Genomic DNA, 16743 nt, shown 5'->3' with positions numbered 1-16743 from the left:
AGGAAAGAGGCTAGCCATTGTGACCTCATTCTGATGCTCCCCGGCCTGTAGGAGAGAGGCTAGCCATTGTGACCTCATTCTGATGCTCCCCTGGCTGTAGGAGAGAGGCTAGCCATTGTGCCTCATTCTGACGCTCCCCGGCCTGTAGGAGAGAGGCTAGCCATTGTGACCTCATTCTGATGCTCTCCTCCCTGTAGAGGAGAAACTGGCCATTGTGATTCAATTCTGATGCCGCCTGCTGCTAGAAGAGTAACCGGCCATTGTGACTTCCAAGGTCACTGTGACCTTCTGTTGAGGCTGCTTTCCAGAAGAGGAGAGCCTGGCTTCTGCGATCTTGTGCTGGCGTATTTTGTCCGAAGGAAAGAAACTGGTGATTGTAACCTAATGCTGATTTTCCTACCTAAAAAGCAGAGACTGGGTGTTGTGACCTTTCGCTGATGTGCCCTGCCTGGAAGGGAAAGGCCTTGACATTATGTCTTCGCACGAATGCACCTTACATACTTGCATGGCTGTACGGATTTTGCCCACCTGAAAAAGAGAGAAACTGACCAACGTGCCCTCCCACGATGGCTGTTGGTCCACATTCTCAATTGGGTATGCAGCAGGTCTCTGACAGAGGGCCCAGCTCAGTCAAATTGGTCTCTGCTGTGACATAATTATTATCAAAGTGCTTGCTGAATAAGGCTTCTTAAGACTTAGAATCTCCTCTCCTGCCTGTAAAACAGCATTTTTTGTTGGCTGATGTGTAAATGGAAAGTGTCACTTCACTATTGCAAATGTGCTCTTTATGTTTCCATGACTTTCTCAATGACAAAAATGATCTTCCAAATAATAATAATGTTGTCCACAATGTCAGTAAAAGCTGAATTTGCAATCCTCTTATGCCTAACTTTGGGTATGATGAGATCAGACAGCCATTTGCCAACCGTTGTCACCCTAAAGCTCTTTTAAAATAAACTTCAAAGAGGAGGTGTTGGTTCTGAGAAAGCAAATCACAGAGGTGGATGATGCATAGCTAATTTTTCCCCTGCTGCTGTTTCAAGTACAACTGAGTAATAGACCAGGTAATTCTGAAACTGTCTCCTTTTGATAACTCAGGTGTCATAATTTCTGGACATATATTAAAACCAGCTCAAAAGTTGACACGGTGTGTCTAGGTACATCTGCTTTTGACAAGCTAAGCTGCACCTCGACCTGTCAAAGTAGCCACAAAGTCATTCTCTCTCTCTCTCTGAAACAAACTTTATTAGATTTCTGTCCAAAGACTTTTTTGAAAAGAAAAATAAGGCTACCTTCCCCTTTTATAAACAGCTAGATATCAAGAATAAACTTTGCATGCATGATGGATGTTGGGTACTGAAGAATCCAGGACATAGAAAGAAATCCATGACGCCAACCTGGTGTTCCTACGAGTTGTGCATCCACACAGCCCCAAACTCGCTGCTACCCTGCCCCACCCCCATCCAGGTAAGCTGTAGTGACACCAGTGTCAGGAAGACAGCTCCACCCCACTCCACCCTTAACTTCTGCTTGGTCCAGTAAAAAGAGAGAAAGCAGAGACAGAACTTCACAGAAAGGCTCCTAATTAGAGGGGTAGGAAAAGAAGCATCTAAGGACAGAATAATAGAGATTCTGGATGTAAGTTGGAGAGAGGGTGGGTGGGAGAAAGGGGAAGAGAGGGAGATCAAGTGTATCAAAGGCAGTAGAGAGGTCAAGGAGAATGAGGGCCAAGCAACTGATTTCATGGAGGAAGACCCACCAGAAATGAGCTGCTGTTCTCATTAGGTGTCAGGGACCGTGCTGAGGAGGGCTGCACTGCGGTTGAATGGTGGAAGACTTCCCCTCCCCCTCCCCCTGCTCCTGAGCAGGATCCTGAATCTTCCCAGGAGCAGTGGGACAGTATAGATTTGGAACAGTGGTTTGCAGAGGGACATAGTTCAGAAGGCAGAAGTTGGGAAGAACTGGGTGGTGAACAGCTAGGAGAAGAAGAACTGGGAGAGAGAGAGTTAGCAGACTCACTTTCGCTGGAAAGCGTCCATCCGCTCAGCCCAAGGTCAAGGAGAGCAGATAAGGTGGCAGCACAGAAAGCACAGTGGTTGTGAGATCAGGTTGCAAGATGCGGAAGTGACGTGGGTGACAATGGAGGAAGTGGGTGAAATCCTTAATTGGGAGCACCTTCATTCTTAGGAATGGTTTCTTGGTTCTCTCGCTGTGATCATTAAAATCCCTAACTGGTAAGAGACTCCTTTTGCTTTGTTCTGTTTATCTACTGCCAAAGGGGGGTGGGGAGGAAGCTGAGTTCCTAAAGCCTGACATTAGGCCTGAAACTCTGCCAATGTGGAGATTGAGTTTTTGCTAATAAAGAGTTAACTCCAACTGTGGACTGTGTGATCACTGATTGGCATGCTCTGTGACACCAATTAGCAGTGTCTCTCCAAGGTTTCGGACAATGAACATTTTCAGCCCTGCCAGGAGATGCTAGGGACCTTCTGCATGCAAAGCACTCAGCCCTTGCCCAGTTTTGAGAAGACTCTCTGTCATCCAGATGTCTGGAAGGGAGGCACTAATGATCTGCCCCAGCAAAAGCGAACTTTTAAAATGCTCTCTGTGTTTGGTTATTGTATTTGCAGAGAGCTATGCAGCCTCGTGAAATGGCCTCAATAGTTCACCTTAGCTGCAACGTGCATTTCCGAAACCAAAGCATATAACTAATTCAATAGGAAGCAAATGGGACTGAAGAAGTTTTAAGAAGCAAGTTATATACTGTTACAAAAGATATATTCAGCCACTTGGCCACAGAAGTCAATAAAGCTATGATGAATTACAGCAGCTGGAGGTCTAACCTGTATAGCTTTATGTACTTTAGCTGTGGTATTTGAAATATGCCCTTTACATACTTGGGGTTTATTGAAAAATACACAATAATTTTCATAACCGCGGCTTGTAATTCTTAGGATTTTCATGGGACTTCTTGTTCCAGGATTTTGTTTGAAATGTATTTATTTTTCATCCCTGAGGGTCATGCTGGGAAAGTTAAAAGAAAAACAAGGCACCATTTGGCAGATATTATTCTTCGGTGCTGCAAAGCTTTTTGGTGGGTAAAAAGCAATTAGAAAGTTGCACCTGAATTCAGTTTTTGCTACATACATTTGCTATACACATAATGAGCAACATGTAAAGAATAGGAATGTTTCTTCAACAATTAATTCTTAATTGCTGGTTCACACATGCATGGTCATCATATATTGATTCTAATATCAAAAAATGTCATAGTATGGCTGGTCTGTCACAGTTGGAACAGTCATAGCACCTGACACCACCCCAAACTTTTCAACTGAGTCAATTCACACCTCCAACTGCAAGGCTGAAATTACACATGACCCGAGCTATAGAATCATGGAGGAGACCTTGGAAGCCACCCAGCCCAATGTAGGATCTGCTATGTAAGCCTTCCTCAACCTCATGCCCTACAGATGGTTTAGACTACAATTCCAGTCATCCCTACCCATAGGGATGTAATGATTCTTCAACATGAACTTCGTTGGACTGGTCATGTGGTGTGGATGCCTGATTATTGTCTTCCAAGGCAACTATTCCAAACTTAAAACTGGAAAGTGTAATGCTGATGGTCAACAAAAGAAGTTTAAAGACTCTCAGGGTAAATCTAAAGAAATGTAGTATAAACACCAACAACTGGGAAACACTGGCCTGCGAGCGCTCCAATTGGAGAACAGCCTTTACCAAAGGTGCCATGGACTTTGAAGACACTCGAACGCAGGACAAAAGAGAGAAATGTGCTAAGAGAAAGGCACACTTGGTAAACCCTCACCGTGATCAACTTGCACCCGGAAACCTCTGTCCCCACTGTGGAAGGACGTGTGGATCCAGAATTGGCCTCCACAGTCACTTACGGACTCACTGCTAAAACTGTGTTCATGGAAGATAACCTCACTTGGCCACGAGTGATCACCAAAGAAGAGGAACCCATAGGCCATGCTGGCTAGGGCTGATGGGAATTGTAGTCCAAAACATATGAAAGATACCAGGCCAAAGATTCTTGAGCTATAGTATTCCTGACTGACAACCACCCAGCTTCTTGCTTAAACACCTTCAATGGAGGAGAGCTTGCCACCTCCCAAGGGAGTCTGACTGTCCCTCCTTCTTCTCAAAAAGCTGTCCTTGACTATGATTCATAGATGCCAACTGAACGGGCCCATGTCCCAATAAAATATTTGGACGACCACCCCCCAATATTGAGAACAATCAGAGGGCAGAAGAGGCTGAGTGTGGAGCTGCATGTGGTGTGGTTTCAGTAGCTGTTGGCTCCTCCTCATCCCGAGGGAAAGGAAGGGGGAAGCAGCCCCAGGACAGTGGCGGTGGTAGGAAGAAGAGGAGGAGGCTAACCGCCAGAGAAGAGGATCCAGCAGCCATTGCAGCCATGCTGCTGCTGTCTTCGGCTCCACCCCTTGGCTCCTCCCAGCATCCCATCATGCATGAGTCCTTGCCCCCCCATCTTCTGCTCAAGTTGGCACCTCTGCTATGAATGACTTGCTGCACATTACGGTGCCTGGATCAGGGCCATAGTGTGCGCTGCTGCCGTTAAAGTGACCAGACTAGGCATTTTCAGCTTACCACCATCGCAACAACTTTTCACTAAGAAAGAAGAATAAATCAGTTCTCAGGCTGGAGGGGAAGTCACCCTCTCACTATAGTCGTGACTACCCACCCATCACGTTTTAGGACATGAGAACTGCAAAAGACAGATTTGCAAAATACATTTCCTAGGGTTTCCATGTTTCAAAAAGGAAAATCAGAACACCCCAGAAGTTTTTTTTAAGGAAGACCCCAATTTTTCCCCTGGAAAACCAGAAGAAATCGAAACATGATTTTTTGATTTACTTGCCTAAGATCCAGGACAAAGCACCACATTTTGGAAATTCCCCCCAGACATCAATTACACCTTTGAAATTCTGGTAATGTCTGGGAAAATCCGGACGTATGGCAGCCGTACATTTCCTACAGTGTTCAACGCTAAAGATACTTCGGAAAGGAAGAGACTGAATCCATTTGCAGCTTGATGAACTCTGTTGTCACCTTGTGGCAAGCTCTGCTTCAGCATGGAGAGCTTCATCTTGACACATCATCTAGGCACATTACATCTTGGAAGACGGGGAGGAAACCCCACCGTTTTATCAGCTTCATGCTGATATGGTTATTTAGCAGAGGTTTCAGACATATTTAAAATGATGCATTTACTGCCCTTGACATGGGATAAGTTGCGACTGCTATGGAACCTGATGCAAGAAATGTTTAAAGAGCATGTCAGCAGTGGTTGGCAGGATACCATCAGCAGTCTTGCTAAAAGGTGAGCTGCAGAAGACTGATTTTTCAAATAGGGTTTACTTCCCCCCCCCAAATTTTTTTATTGGTTTTCACAATATTATAAACAAACAAACAAACAAACAAACAAACAAACAAACAAACAAACATAACAAACATAAATCATAGCCTTATTGAAAATTACAGTTATTAACTTTGTTAAGTGACTTCCTCGCTTCCCCTTGGTTGAATTTCATGGCATGTCCTTTTAACTGTTTTCCATATCCCAATTTTTATGAAATTTAACTTAAACATTAACATCCTTAAATCTTCACCTTATATAATTAAACATATTAATTCATCACTTAACATAAATAAAATCCTAAGCCTATTAAGTATCTGCAAGCTATTTCCGGTTAATTTAACTTAACAAATTTAACTAAATAATCATTAAATTTATTCCATTCTTCCTGATATTCCGCCTCCTTCTGGTCGCAGACTCATCCGGTTAGGTCGGCTAGCTCCAAAAAATCCATCATCTTCATCTGCCATTCTTTCCAAATAGGGTTTACTTATTCATTAGGCTGATCAAATCAGGCTTTTCCTGAGCCGTCTAGTTAGTAAATGCAAAATGGCTAAGGGATACACATTTTAAGTTGCATAATACACACAGAGCCTAGGACTTGCTGATCAGAAGGTCGGTGGTTTGAATCCCCGTGACCGGGTGAGCTCCCATTGCTCTGCCCCAGCTCCTGCCAACCTAGCAGTTCGAAAGCACGTCAAAGTGCAAGTAGATAAATAGGTACCGTTCTGGCGGGAAGGTAAACGGCGTTTCCGTGCACTGCTCTGGTTCTCCAGAAGCAGCTTAGTCATGCTGGCCACATGACCTGGAAGCTGTACGCCGACTCCCTCGGCCAATAAAGTGAGATGAGTGCTGCAACCCCAGAGTCGGCCACGACTGGACCTAATGGTCAGGGGTCCCTTTACCTTTACCTTTAGTACACACAAGGTGAATGACACATGACTTTAGTTTGCTTGCTTCTTTATTTATTTATGGAGAAATTCATACCTCCAGAAATCTGACCATGCAGACTTAAACACAGCTATGTCTCTTAATTTTATGTCTCTAATTAAGTAATGTGTTCTAAAATGCATATATTATGGGACAACAACATAGAAAATGCACTATATTAAAGGAAAATATTTGCATATTATGCAGAATTACCTGTACAAATCAAATGTGTGTATTAGAAATGCACACTAAAATGCTGGCAGATTTTCAGAAAGAAATTTGTTATATATATAAATCACAAACTGTTATGGAATACAGCAAACTAAAGTTGAGGATGGAAAAATGAGAAACTGAAGGAAACCAGCTTTGACAGATTCATGCATCCCTATAGATTACAAAATAATAATAATAATAACATGAAGCCATGTACATTTTGAGCTGTATTCAGCTCTTCTCTTCTGGGATAATATGAAAAGTAAGCAATAGCAAAAGAAGAATAAAAAGGGAAATTATACATTACAAAAGTTTTTCCTCTCAAATTGTCCACATTAGAGATTTTCTAGCAGGCAATGAAAGCCCTCCAAACATCCAACCAGAGCAACATTATATATGCACAAGTGCGTGGCGAGTTCCCACCTCCCCATCGGAAATAAAGACACAAGACACCAATATTTTAGATTAATGGGTGAAAATAGGCCACAACTTTATTGATTACAGGAATTGAGTGGTATTGGCTTAGGCATTGGTCCTATCAACTAACCGGCTTCAGCCTGATTGCTTGAAGACCGGCAAGGGTTAACCACCAGTAGGGGGAGTCCTGCTGATGCACATCAACTAGGAGCTCCCCCGGGGTCACCGCTCGGGGGCGTTCCTTTAGGCCCTCACCTCCATAGGCTTCGGACAGGGTGACGCCCCCTGGAATCCTTTACCGGACTACCCTTCGATATGGGGGAAGGTGATGGCGCTTCCTCCCCCCCTCTCATCTGCATAACAATACCCTCACCAATGCCTAACCGCCAATGCTGAGGAAGTTGTGACGATTTGCTACGAGGTAGGCGAAAAACCAAATGGCTGGTGCCAATTTGCCAAGTGGAAAAAATTCCTACCAGGCCTCTTAATGGCGACCAACCGAAGACCATAGCAATGTCAGAGAGCCAAACCTAAAGGGTGGGAGGGTAGGAAACCGGGGCAGCTGGAGTGAAGAAAGAGGGAAATCCTTGACTGCGCCAGCCCTAAATAGTGTGGGCCACGCCTCCCAGGCCAGCTGATTGGCTGGCAAAGGAGATGACGCGTCCGAGGATTCCCCCAGTCTCGCAGGGGCTATTAGCCAGCCCCCGCGCACGTGGGGAGGGCGTGAAGCCCACAACCCCACCTCCTCTCCAGCTCAGAAGTGGCTTTAACACAAACACCAGCCTTAAGATAAACAGAACGTGTTTGGTGAAATTTCCTAACTTTAAGTAGGAATGTTAAAATGCAGAACTGACAGCCAAAGTGGTTTTAAATAATTAACAGTGCAATGCTAAACATATTTACACAGAAGCAAGACCTAGTGCATTCAATCTGACTTCTTTCTGAGTAGACATGCAGAGAATTGTGTTGTAAATCACTTTTCTTTCTCAAACAACAGAGAGAACTTTGCCTGGAAAATGGGTATTCATTCCCAATTGAGCTAATGATGTAGTTGAGAAAGGGTGTTCCATTAACAGCTTCCCAGCAGACCAATCTTTCTCTGTCTCTCTCTCTCACTTTCAATAACACAATTTTTTGTTGAATAATTCTTAGGACTGCTTAGAAGTAATTGTGGTGGATGAATGAACACACTAAATGGAAACTGCATCACTTGTGCGCAATGATTCAAGCTATCCTAGAATGGGTGCATCTTAAGAAGAGCTGCAGGGAAATGCTTCCGTGATAAGAGTGAATAGCAAAGGTAATAACATGATGAAATGCTGTACCTTGAAGGGGAATTATTCAATTTAAGCCTTTACATAGAATATTCCGGGTGCCCATCTGAATGACATAAGCTGTGCTGCCTTGTGTTATCAGGAGATAATGCGGTTGTGACAATTTGCTCAGTGGCAAGAATCCATTGCCTGGTTCCCACAGGCAAAATGGCGTGCCAAGATGATCTCCCAGTGTTTAGGAAAGCAACGTGTACAGAATTAACTTTGGCTCTTGGGTTTCTGCAGATGGAAGAGTAAACTGCAAGTGCTTGACAGAGCACTGTCTAGACCTGCGTTTTTACCAGCAGTGTTATTAGCTGACATTCAGGCATATTCCTGAAAATACAGTGGTGCCTCGCAAGACGAAATTAATCCGTTCCGCGAGTCTCTTCGTCTTGCGGTTTTTTCGTCTTGCGAAGCAACCCTATTAGCGGCTTAGCGGATTAGCGCTATTAGCGGTTTAGCGGCTATTAAAGGCTTATCGGCTTATCGGCTTAGCTGCTAAAAGGCTATTAGCGGCTTAGCGGCTTAGAAAAAGGGGGGGGGGAGCGAAAAAAAAACTCAAGACTCGCAAGACATTTTCGTCTTGCGAAGCAAGCCCATAGGGAAATTCGTCCTGCGAAGCAACTCAAAAACGGAAAACCCTTTCGTCTAGCGGGTTTTCCGTCTTGCGAGGCATTCGTCTTGCGGGGCACCACTGTAATTGTTCTGCCATAAAAGCCAACTTCCTTTTTTTTTTTTTAAATCCCTCAATGGCTGCTTAAAATACCTAGAATTAAAAATGTAATAGCTGACCAGATTCTCCTTCTTCAGGTTGTCAGACTAATAACACTGCCAGTAATAGCTCGGGTTTATATTTCAGAAATTGAAACCCTAACTTTACTACAGTGGTACCTCGCAAGACGAATGCCTTGCAAGACAAAAAACTCGCTAGACGAAAGGGTTTTTTGTTTTTTGAGCTGCTTCGCAAGACAATTTTCCCTGTGGGCTTGCTTTACAAGACGGAAACATCTTGCAAGTTTGTTTCCTTTTCCTTAACACTGTTAATACAGTTGCGACTTGACTTCGAGGAGCAACTCATAGAACGCGGTGTGGTAGCCTTTTTTGAGGTTTTTAAAGACTTTGGTGATTTTTGAAGCTTTTCCAAAACTTTCCCGACACTGTGCTTCGCAAGACGAAAAAAATCGCAAGACGACAAAACTCGCGGAACGAATTAATTTCGTCTTGCGAGGCACCACTGTACTCCAGGCGCTTGCTCCCAAAGTCATCCCTAACAATCCCATCCAAAATGATGACCAGTGAGTTTGTATTCTCCATATACTGAAACCCAAAGACAAGATACAGTGGTACCTCGGGTTACAGATGCTGCAGGTTAAAGATGCTTCAGGTTATAGACTCCGCTAACCCAGAAATAATACCTCGGATTAAGAACTTTGCTTCAGGATGAGAACAGAAATCGTGCTCTGGTGGTGTGGCAGCAGCAGGAGGCCCCTTTAGCTAAAGTGGTGCTTCAGGTTAAGAACAGTTTCAGGTTAAGACAGACCTCCAGAACGAATTAAGTTCTTAACTCAAGGTACCACTGTATACCCATTCTCACCCAGTTAAGTACAGTACATGTGCACCATTGGTCAAATAATCAGTGATAGTGATGCTCAGCAATTTCGAGGAGGAAGGCATAGGTCCATTGTCAAACAGTTACATAATGCTATGACAGATCATATAAATTAATTCGTGCAGCCCAGCCCTTGATGACTCAACATGTTATAAATATTTTTGCAATGCCGGATATAACATTGCTACATGGGCAGCCCAGCTGCCTAGACAACCACTTTAAATGCATCACAAGGGAATGCTGTTCTATTGAGATATCGTTCTCAGATGCTCTTCAAGCTGTGGCTCATCCAGCACTTGTCCTATCTTGGGATATGCTGAAGCCTAATGGATTACCGTATTTTTCGCTCTATAACACGCACCCGACCATAACACGCACGTAGTTTTTAGAGGAGGAAAATCCGTAGGCATACCACCCGTAGGCATTCCCTCCATAACACGCACAGACATTTCCCCTTACTTTCTAGGAGGAAAAAAGTGAGTGTTATGGTGCAAAAAATACGGTAATTTAAGACTGGGATAAAGTAGGATGACAAATGGAGCCAGTGAACCACAATCTTTCACTCATGGAGGCATGATCTTGGCTTGCCCTGAGTTTGGGAAGAGATGTGTGGAGGAACAGTTTTTCCAACCCCTCCAACAAACATATCTCTCTAACATGCTTAGCATTTAACCTAGTAGAGCATTGTGGAATTTTTAAAGGGCTTCTAGAAAGACTGGGGGCTCATTCATTCCTTCATATTATTTAGTGGATCTGAAACTATTCTTTAGCAAACACTTTTGGCAATTCTGAAGGCTGGCTTTTTGTTTCAATGGGTTTGCCTGTTTCTTTGGCTCCTCCTTTACCGTCACTTGGCCAAATCGATGTCATCTGATAGGCTGAACAGATTATGACCCTTGATTGGGTGAGAGCCCCCGTGTGACTAATTTAGGGAGGAGAAGCAGAGGGCAATATACAAGCCGTATTGGCTGTGGCTTTTGCGCACACACACACACACACACACACACACGCAATAGATTTGGAACTGCTTAGTTAAATGTTTCCACTTCCGCCTTTCTTTATAACACAGTTGGGATTTCAAATGAATGTTGTGAGCATATCTGACAGTTTTAAGAACATTCTAGATGGAATAATTCTAAGGAGTGTGCAATTCACTTGTTTTTCATATATCGTGAATAAAGTATCATATACTTACTATCTATCTATATCTATCTATCTATCATCTATCTATCTATCTATCTGTCTGTCTATCTATCTATCTATCTATCATCTATATCTATCTATATCTATCTATCTCTATCTATCTATCTATCTATCTATCTATCTATCTATCTATCATCTATCTATCTATCATCTATCTCTATCTATCTATCTCTATCTATCTATCTATCTATCTATCTATCTATCATCTATCTATCTAGCTAGCTAGCTAGCTATCTTCTAGGGCTACTTGGTGAAGTGGCTTTTGTACACTTCTGCCTTATCTGAGACCTGGTTCTCCATGAAACTGGAGAACTGCAAGCACAGTTGTTCTTAGCAGGATAATGATGATTTATTCGATTTGTGCATCGCCTACACAGAAGCCTCTAGGCGACATACAAATAAGAAATATGATTTAAAATACACAAATGCAATTACATCTCATATAAAAACATCAATGACCCACCCATCCATTACACAAAACAATAGATTGGGGGAGGGAATGCTTCCCTGTACTAGAAACAACAATAGCAACCACGATAAAACTGTCAATGAGAGGGAGATGTTAGCTGTAAACCCTAAAATCCTTCCCCCTGTGAAAACTGAAAATTACTAACACAAACACACACACACTTGTATGGGGTGGGTGAGGACTGTCTCTGCATAACGCTGAAAGGATTGTACAGAAGATACCAAGTAAATTTCCCTGGGGGAGAGTGTTGCATAGGCAGGGAGCCACCCCTTTTTCTTGTTGACACATTTCACATTTGTGAGAGAGGAGGCACTGTGAGAAGGGCTCTGTAGATGATCTTAAGGCTAGGGAGTCAAGTAATACTTACAATGAATTATGTATTTTATGGATTGTTTAATATATTTATAGTGTAACCTGCCCTGGGGTCATAAAATACAAATGGTGGAATTTAAGCATCATCATCATCATCATCATCATCATAAACAATAATTGATTTTCATTCAGGTAAAGTAAAGGGACCCCTGACCATTAGGTCCAGTCATGACCGACTCTGGGGTTGCGGTGCTCATCTCGCTTTATTGGCCGAGGGAGCCAGCGTACAGCTTCCGGGTCATGTTGCCAACATGACTAAGTCACTTCTGGTGAACCAGAGCAGCACACGGAAACGCGTTTACCTTCCCACCAGAGCGGTACCTATTTATCTATTTGCACTTTGACGTGCTTTCGAACTGCTAGGTTGGCAGGAGCTGGGACTGAGCAACGGGAGTTCACCCCATCGCGGGGATTTGAACTGCTGACCTTCTGATCGGGCAAGTCCTAGGCTCTGTGGTTTAACCCACAGTGCCACCCACATAGTGGGGTCCAAATCCTATAATGTTTTATAGGTTACAGACAACACTTTGCATTGGGCCTGAAAACAAACGGGCAGCCAGCGAAAACACCTGCCATAATATGTTCAAAATTCAGGGCCCCATGAGTAAACATGCTGCCATTTGGAGTGGCCTGGTGGACTTAATTCATCTCATTCGTTGGATGTTGCCCATCCCTGCACTGTAGAATGCATTGACTCTCCATAGTGACTTTAGATATTATCTTATATCTAAATGGGAATCAATGCAGGAATCCAAAACCCACAGCCTCCCATGCCAAGATACACTGGCAAATTAAAATAGCTGAACGGAAATGGATGGCCCTAAGAGTTATTGGTCTGCTTAATATGCTCATCTCTCTAATGACCTCAACAAATATAATGGATCTAGGATCTGATATGTTTTTGCCGCTTGTCTCTTTAGATTTAATAGTCAGTTGATCAGGAGAAGAATAGAGAGAATGCACGATGAAAGTCAATCAAAGCTAATCAAACAGCCTTTAAAAAATCTATTCAGTTGCTTCTTTTGAAACTTCCTAGCTGCTGCCACTGCTGCCAAGGAAGCAGAACATAGCCAAGACATCATAAACACGGCTTTATTCACATCCATCTCATGAAGACCTAGCCAACTCCTGTTGCAACCAGGAGCTGAATGGGTGTTCTGCTTGAGCAGTAGGACTGCCAGCTCAGAATCACCACACACTTTGCAGGTCTGCTTAACATGTTATGAATTTTCTTCATGGAAAGTGCTGCTGTGTAGCACCTGTCGAATGTATGAAGAAGTGCTTATCAGATACCAGGATGACACTGGCTACTATAATGGAAAAGGCTCTACACCATGCTCCCTGTGATCTAACCACAATAAACAGCATAATGTAGAACAAGGCTCCTCCAAATCATTTTATGATGGAGACTCAACTCCAGGCCCTATGAGATAGTACTCCTTATCCAAACCATTTCAATATAGTCTGTGGTACCCCCACTATCCTTTGGGAACCCTGTCGCGGGGGGGGGGGGGAGGCCAAAGGCCCCAGGCTTACCTTTAGGAGCGAGGAAGTCCAGCGACGTCCTTCCTGGAGAAGCTCTGGAGCCAAGTGAGGATTCCTAGGTAAGATCCTCCCTCTATTGTGTGGGCAGGTAATCCCTCCCCTACCTGGCCTGGTCTCCTTGGCAACGCTTCCCCCAGGTGGGATTGGACAACTGACTGAGGTAGGCGGAGACCTCCAGGTATCACACCTGAGGGAAGGCAAAGCCAAGCCTATGCTGTTGGGGCCACTCCAGATCTAGGGGCTGCACGCGTCCACGCAAAGGGCGCCCCCCGTTTTAAGCGGGGAGCGGTCATTATCCAAACCATTTCAATATAGTCTGTGGTACAGAGTGGTCACTGAAATTTCCTTGAATGGTAGGCAGCCTGCACTGGGGGAAGTGAGACCCACATTCATGTCAGTGGTTTGGTCCTATCTTCCAGTGGTTATTATGTTCCTATAGGGTAGCGCTGTGGTCTAAACAACTGAGCCTCTTGGGCTTTTGATTGTAAGGCTGGCAGTTCAAATCTGTGTGATGGGGTGAGCTCCCATTGCTCTGTCCCAGCTCCTGCCAACCTAGCAGTTTGAAAGCATACCAACGCAAGTAGATAAATAGGTACAAATGCAGCGGAAAGGTAAATGGCGTTTCCATGCACTCTGGCACTTGTCATGGTGTCCCATTGCAGCAGATGTGGTTTCGTCATGCTGGCCACATGACCCATAAAAGCTGTCTGCAGACAAATGCTGGATCCCTTGGCCTGAAAGCAGAGATGAGCACCGCACCCCATAGTGAATTTCAACTGGACTTAACTGTCCAGGGATCCTTTACCTCTACCTATTATGTTTCTATCTGCTCAAAGATTGGTTACAGAACAGCATGGTACCCATGGCAATTGTGTTCTGAGATGAAGCTGAGCTCTACATTTAAATGCTGGGATTCTTGTTAGGAATTTGCAGGGAGATGGTATCAATCAATATGAGATCTAGTGCCAGCAGTGGTTTGAGTGTTGGCTCAGAAGCAAAGGCCTGGGTTTTGATTGCCTTGCGGTGGAGTTTATGTATAGTGCTTAATGTGGCTGGTTGGTTTATTGGCATTTAGTGTGGGCAGGTAAGAGGTTTCGATAACGACCAGCAGTCTGAGGCGTGTTGGGTAGACCTTACTCTACTAACCAACCCCTATCGTTGACTGGCTGAGGAAGGGGATGCTTGGCGCGATGATCTTGGAGCCTGTCAGGTGCCAGCTGATGATCACTGAGTACCAGGTTGGGGCTGGGGCTGGGGCTGGCACCTGTCAGGTCAAACACCTAGGGCTTCCTTTATGAGAAAATGGTTTTGCCTCCCTTCACAATAGCTTGGATGAAGGAGGCACAAGATTTTGTTTGGCTTGGCACATGTTGTCTTCGTTATATTTTCATAAATATGTCCTTTTACCATAGCTATGTTCAGAGTCTTTATCCTGGGTATGGGGCAAATCAAAGCTACCGAGCAGCAATTTTGATGGTTAAAAATGAATAAATAAAAAGGGTGTATTATGTTCTGTTTCAAAGGGGCCAAGTATTGGTGGTGGGAGGAACTTTGTGATAGCTGCCTGGAAAGACAGACCATATAGAAAAGTAAAAGAAAATGATCCAGGAAACTCATATGTGACTTAGGGGTGGCATCAACAAGGCAGGTTGGTTTAACCAAGCAGCTATCCTGAACTATTATATGTAATTGGAGTCTCACCATTTGGGATTAGGATTGCAGCAAGCACAGTAATTTCTCAAATGACTATATCTCTATATATTTTTCAAAAAATTGATGGCATAAATAATGGGGGGGGGGGGACGTATTGGCTTCAAATAAGCATATGTTACTGAGCACAAAAGCTTTAATCAGGAAATGATGGATAACCATATTTAAGCAGAGTATTAGCCTAATGACGTATGAAAGTGTAGTGTAGTTAAGTTATATTCAAATTTATTCTTTTAAAAGTCCTTGCTTTTTCAAGTCACGATCACTTCATCCTTGTCCCCATGGATTAGTTCTCACTGTTAAACTAGCATTTGGCTTGCTCCATTTGAGACTGCAGGTGGGAGATGACATATTTGAATCTGAGTCACCAAGTGCAGGCTGAAGTGGTTCAGTCATATAACCATAAAACTAAGCATATAGGAGTTAGTAATCTGGTTTGGATGTCTTCCATTAGATGCATAGATTCTGAATCATTAGTCTTATCCACAAGCACTGATATTTTCCGTTATATATGAAATAACCTAAGTTCTGAACTTTGAGTTAGCATTTTATCAAGATCCGCATGAGCTATTTAAGGGTATTAATAACACCCAGTTTACTATACAGTGGTACCTCGGGTTACGAACTTAATTCGTTCTGGAGGTCCGTTCTTAACCTGAAACTGTTCTTCACCTGAGGTTCTGCTTTAGCTAATGTGGCCTCCTGCTGCCACCGCCGCACGATTTCTATTCTCATCCTGAAGCAAAGTTCTTAACCCGAGGTACTATTTCTGGGTTAGCGGAGTCTGTAACCTAAAGTGTCTGTAACCTGAAGCATCTGTAACCCAAGGTACCACTGTAATGGTAAACCCTTATAGCTTGTTCCCAAACTGAAGATAATGCCAATTATAGAAATCAGAGTGTATTTTGTCTTGATCCAAGTGAAGTATGACCCATTTAAGAGTAGAAGTATCTACATAATTTGCATATCAAAACTGTGCTATGTATTCTTCAGTTTAAACGCTGGGTAGAAACTAGCAATTTCATTGGGGTGGCACACTGTCCCCTATAACTAAGATTGTGTGAATTTTGCACAATTTCTTTTTTCCTCTCTTTCAGGTCAGCTTGTTTCTTCTCTCTTTCTGGATTAGTCATATGGGTCACAGATCATTCAGTGGACATGATGACATCACAGCACCATTGGGTTGTGAGAGGTTGGCTGTAGAACATTTTGCTTCAGATGACTCAAGGAAATGGTTCATAAAAGCTGTTCATAAAATACAATTCCATAAAAGCTGTTCTTAAAATATGACCCCAAAGGTTTTCCTAACTGCTGATTTTTGAAAATATTAAATAAAACAGACACAACATTTTCTTCCAGTAGGGTCTGTAAGACAGGAGTGTGACCCTCTAATGATGATGAACTACCATAATCCCTGACCATTAGCTGGTGTTTATGGTAAGGTAAAGGTAAAGGGACCCCTGACCATTAGGTCCAGTCATGACCGACTCTGGGGTTGCGGGGCTCATCTCGCTTTACTGGCCGAGGGAGCCAGCGTACAGCTTCCGGGTCATGTGGC

At 43.5% G+C, this 16743-nt stretch overlaps 1 long non-coding RNA gene across 1 annotated transcript; it reads left to right on the top strand.

Moving 5' to 3' along the window:
• Nucleotides 1–205: 205 nt before the first annotated feature.
• LOC308482130 lies at nt 206–16447 on the top strand. Its single transcript, XR_013989067.1, has 4 exons — nt 206–370; nt 1312–1467; nt 8114–8261; nt 16283–16447. It is a non-coding gene; the product is annotated as an uncharacterized lncRNA (long non-coding RNA).
• Nucleotides 16448–16743: the final 296 nt, after the last annotated feature.

The sequence above is a fragment of the Podarcis pityusensis genome, assembly GCF_964106645.2.
Source record: "Podarcis pityusensis genome assembly, chromosome: 7".
NCBI classification, from domain to species: Eukaryota; Metazoa; Chordata; class Lepidosauria; order Squamata; family Lacertidae; genus Podarcis; species Podarcis pityusensis.
The sequence above is the reverse complement of the archived record's forward strand: the minus strand, read 5'-3'. Positions and strand labels throughout refer to the sequence as shown.